This window comes from Ixodes scapularis, unplaced genomic scaffold, assembly GCF_016920785.2.
Source record: "Ixodes scapularis isolate PalLabHiFi unplaced genomic scaffold, ASM1692078v2 PGA_scaffold0__279_contigs__length_252992795, whole genome shotgun sequence".
Taxonomy (NCBI): Eukaryota; Metazoa; Arthropoda; class Arachnida; order Ixodida; family Ixodidae; genus Ixodes; species Ixodes scapularis.
Window position 1 is genome coordinate 32,102,400 of NW_024609835.1, and position 4,719 is coordinate 32,107,118.

Sequence of the window (4,719 nt, forward strand, 5' to 3'; positions counted from 1 at the left end):
ATAAACGAAAATTACAAAGACAAGTGAAAAAAACAAACACGACACATTAAAGCAATGATACAATCGTACATGAAATAATACATCCTATTCTTAACAAAAACATCAGTAGTACGCAAAATCACAGAAAAAGTAAGCTCTTTTAATTCTCTATATGATAGTGATTTTAAATGTCGACCTTTTTTATAAAAAAACTATTTAACATGGCGAACAGTCTGAAATGAAGCGTCTGGTTTAGGTAATTTGTACGTGTTGGGCGAATCATCCAAGGCTCATTTTCTCTTAGGTTGCTTAGGATGATGCGACTTTTTAGGTTGGCTAGTTTAATGCAACGAACATTATTGTGCTGAAGAGTCCTGTGGTATGTTGACAAAGGCTTGTAAGCGTACAGTTACTGGATGGTGTTCACATTTCGAAGTTTGAATAGTGATTTATGAGGATGAAGAAATGGAGTTCCCGAAATTGCACGTGCTGCCTTGTTTTTTAATAGTTGTAACTTATTAAGATTATTTTTGTTGTGGTGCCTCATACCATTTACATTATTTTAGTGTGAACAAATTAACGTATTATATATAGCTAATTTAATCCGAGTAGAAAGTGAAATTTTAACTTTTGTTATTATGCCTACATTTTTAGATATTTTTGCTTGAACATAGTGTATGTGCGCGTTCCAGCTCATATCATGAGAAAACAACACACTCAAAGTTTTGATACAGCCTACGAACGCACTTTCTTCATTGTCTATTGTAATATGAGGTAGGATATTTACTTTTTTTTTTATTTTTGGGCATACACAAAATAGGTTTGGTCTTTTTACAGTTTAATTTTGGTTTGTTTTTAGCGTCCAGACGGTGATTTGTTTTAGCACTTCATGCACTGTAGCAATAGAAGTACAAAGATTGTTATGGGAGAAAAAAGATACTTGTATCAACAGCGCAAATTATCAGCTCTATATCGCCGTTTTTGGCCACATGCCCAATGTCGTTTACGTGTAATATAAACAACAATGGGCCAAATATGATTTTCGTCTGCAACATTTGTGTGCAACGGCGAGTTTATTTTTTTATAATACCTTTGCCAGGATGTTTTGTGTTATGTAAATAAAGTAAGAACTTCTATACATACAAAGAAAATAAATATATTGCCTTTCAAGAAGCTTGTTCAAGACCGAATCAATTAAGGTTCTAAATGGATTCGGACAGCTTTAACTGAACCTCTTTTCATCAACTTCTTGCGACAAAAAAAGGTTGAAATTTAGACCTCCTCGTCGTTTCACGAGTACATACACGACCACACACAAGCACACACACACACGCAAGCACACATGGCAATTGGACGATGAAATTCAGACCAAAGCAAAGACATTCAAACAAACCTCGTCGTACGGAGCCTCCTCCATGAGCACATACGCACACACGCAAAAAAAAAAAAAGGAACACGCGGACATACTGGCATGCACGCACGCACGCAAGCACGCTCACACAATTTCTGTCTCCGACGTCAACTAGCCCAACAACTCGACAACTCTAGCGAGCGGCCCGCGCGAACTATTACGCGCCGGCAGCGGCGGTGGCAACAGAACGCATTTACTTAAGGACGCTGGCGGATCGGGCTCAATAAATAATCATTAACCGGCAGGACAGACAAAAGACAATGCGCCCAGGAAAGACCGCCGGGGAGGGGAGGAGGAGGTGGCTGCAAGCGGCCCGGCGGGTAGGACGGAGCTAGACACGTGGACAAAGAGGGAGCGCCCAGACACCGAGGGAGGCTAATTGCAGCGTTCCCCCACCGAAAATAGGACACACGCAGCGTCGATCTCTGGAGACTGCAAAAATCGCATTAAAGGGCTGGGATCTAGGGTTCCCCCCGTCCCCCCCTAATTGGATTCCAACAGCGAAAGCGAAAGGTCATCTGGACGAAGGACCGACGCCATTGGCAGCGTTTCCCAGGGAGCGAAGGCTCCTCCATCTTCTCGGCCTTCTCCCCCAACCTTCTCTCCTCTGATCCCCTTCATTCTTTTTCCCTCTCCTTTTTCTTTCCCGTCACTTTCCCTTTTCTGTCCTTTTCGTGTATGCGGAGCTAGCATCATCAGTCTTCGCGAATATCGAAGCAGAGACGTGAGCCTCTGCGAGGGTATAGAAGAGATCGCGCTATACCGAACGCCGGAAGGCGACGTTCGTTTTAGCGGCACAGCCCTCCCGACGATTGCGTCCACTCTCGGGTAAATTAATGTTCCCGATCTCGACGAACCACAAAAGTGTTTTTTTATTATTATTATTTTTATTGGATCTAGATATTTACGCGACAGCTCTCGCTTCTCCAACGTCCCGCCGCAAGATGGAACATGCACAGACCGAGATACTCGTGAAAAGAGCCAGATTCTTTCACGGTTGCGGTGCCAGCCAAACGTTTCCGCAAGGACGCATCTTTGTAAACGAAAAGTTTGTGTATGCACAATAGACCCTTCGCAAAAATCCCAAAACATTCACCCGCAAAGTCCTGCGCGTTCCTTTTTGTGACGATGAAGAGAGTGAGAGAAAGATAGCAGCGCGGGTGCTCGCGTGTCCTCGCCCACGTTTTTTCCGTCGCCTCCGTCGTCCGCTTCCTTTTGGTGCCGCAGACGGCGCTGCACGTTTTGCAATACAAGTATGGTGTCCTGGCCCGTGATTGCGAGCATGTGCAGCCTGCACCTTCTTGAGGACCTGATGTTTGTGCTAATTTTGGAATCAGTCAATCCTTCTGACGGAGATATTTTACTTATTGATCAGACTGACACATTTCTTTTACGATGTTGTACGTAATAGTTCTGTCTGGTTTTCTCATTTTATTTGGTGTTTATAGTAATGTATTTCTTTCGTGAAAGTGACGGACCGTCGATAGTCAGCGACGTGTTTGTGTGTGTTTTTGTGACGTCTTATTTATTGTTATTGTGCTCCGGCTCGCCCAACTACGCACCTTGCTATATAAAAGATTTCTTTGTTTTTTTTTAAGTGACATTATTGCTCTTACTAGTTTTTCTGTTAAGCGCTCGTTTATTTTTTATATGGCGCAATCTTTTTTTTTATAATTCTTCACTTTTCAACTAAGGCGATGACGGGTGAAAAATTCCTGTTACTTGTCTCTTATTTTTTTACGAAGGTCGTTGAATGTTGACCAAGACGTGTGTTCACAAAGACAAAATCATTAACGTGTGCAGCATGATGAAACTCGCGGAAGGCCTTAGCGTAATCCGTCTGGAATAACGTATCTGTCGCACGCGCAGCAACCTCATCTATCATGGCGGCGAGCGGCGCGTATGTAGCTGTCGAACAGCGGCGCGTAACAAAATGTACGGTAAAAAAAAATCACGGTAAAAGGTAATCATGGTAATTACAGTAATCACGGTAAAAATCATGGTAAAAGTCACGGACAAGAGTGTACGATGTGTGTCAACAGCTTGGCAAAAGAAGACCGCCGGTGAGAAAGGGTCCACAAAGACACGTTTGTTCGACTACAGTCACGCAGCCCACGTCTTTCCACACCAAAGGAATCTGGGAACTGCCAAAGCAACGGCAGCGTGACCTGGACGCGCACAACTAATATTAAAAGCAAAAAACAAAAAACAAAAAAAAAACAGGAACAGATTTTTGCCTGTCCGATCTTTTATTTTCTATATAAGATTGAAAGGCCACGCCAACCTGGAACGACACTTGTACTTTAAAAAAATAGTGAACCGAAATTGGTATTTTGAAAAATAAGGCCGCAGAAGCGTTGAACGGGATTCTACGAACTCCAACGCCTCACTCATACCTCGATATTCCAAACGTTTGGCAGTATTTTTTTAGAAGAAGGGCGCGAATCAAGCGAGGATTTTGACGTCACGATCATTCTGGCAGAGTTGAGAATGAGGGGAAGCGGCCCCGCTTCTCTCCTCCTCGTATCGGTTCATCAACTTGATGGGACGAAGCGATGACGACCGGGAATGAGAATCTTGACGTCACATATCTCGTGGGCCTCGTCGGCCGTGTTGAATCGTGCGTTTATTTTCCAAATCTATTTTCACCTGTTAGAGGTATAGCTGTATGCGTGGTGTTTTGAGGTTCTGCAGCGTCTTGCCTATCCCTTTAGCGCTGTTTTGTGAGCTCGAAATTTCGGTTCACTACCCCCTAAGTGAAACAGTCCGAAACGAACACCGCTTGTTAGGTCTTCTGCAGTTCCGTAGTCACATAAGAAAAATTGTATTATTCAGCTAAGAACATATAAGCGCAACCTATATGTTATATACATTCAGCTCGACTAGTACTGGAGGTATATGAATGCGCAGTATAGGTGACCACAACCTGTATAGACATGATAATCAATAAATCAAACAGTGTGTCTTCACAGAGCTTTGGGCTTACTCGTTTGAAGCATAATTTAGTCATTGTGAAGTTCCGGTACGACTTCGAGCTTGTAGGTGACAGGACCCAGAAATTGTATGATCTTGTACGGTCCTCGGAAACATGGTAGCAACTTCTCTGATTGGCCTTTGATTCGCATCCAACGACGTACCGATTCACGGATGGTGATTTGCCACTGCAGGATAAAGTCACAATCCGTGAACCGATGCTGTCACGCCATCGTGGGATCCGCTTGATCGTATAAATCATGGTTGTGCAAAATAGCGAGTCGAGCTCGCACCCATGCACGTCTGACGTTACTTGCGTAGTTCGTACGGTTCTCGTCACTTCGTCAGTGCCACAG

The 4,719-nt window shown here is 43.5% G+C and overlaps 1 pseudogene; it reads right to left on the reverse strand.

Annotated features, from left to right (window-relative positions):
* Window positions 1-220: 220 nt before the first annotated feature.
* Window positions 221-1,034, reverse strand: LOC120846623 (annotated as a pseudogene).
* Between the last annotated feature and the right edge of the window lie 3,685 nt (window positions 1,035-4,719).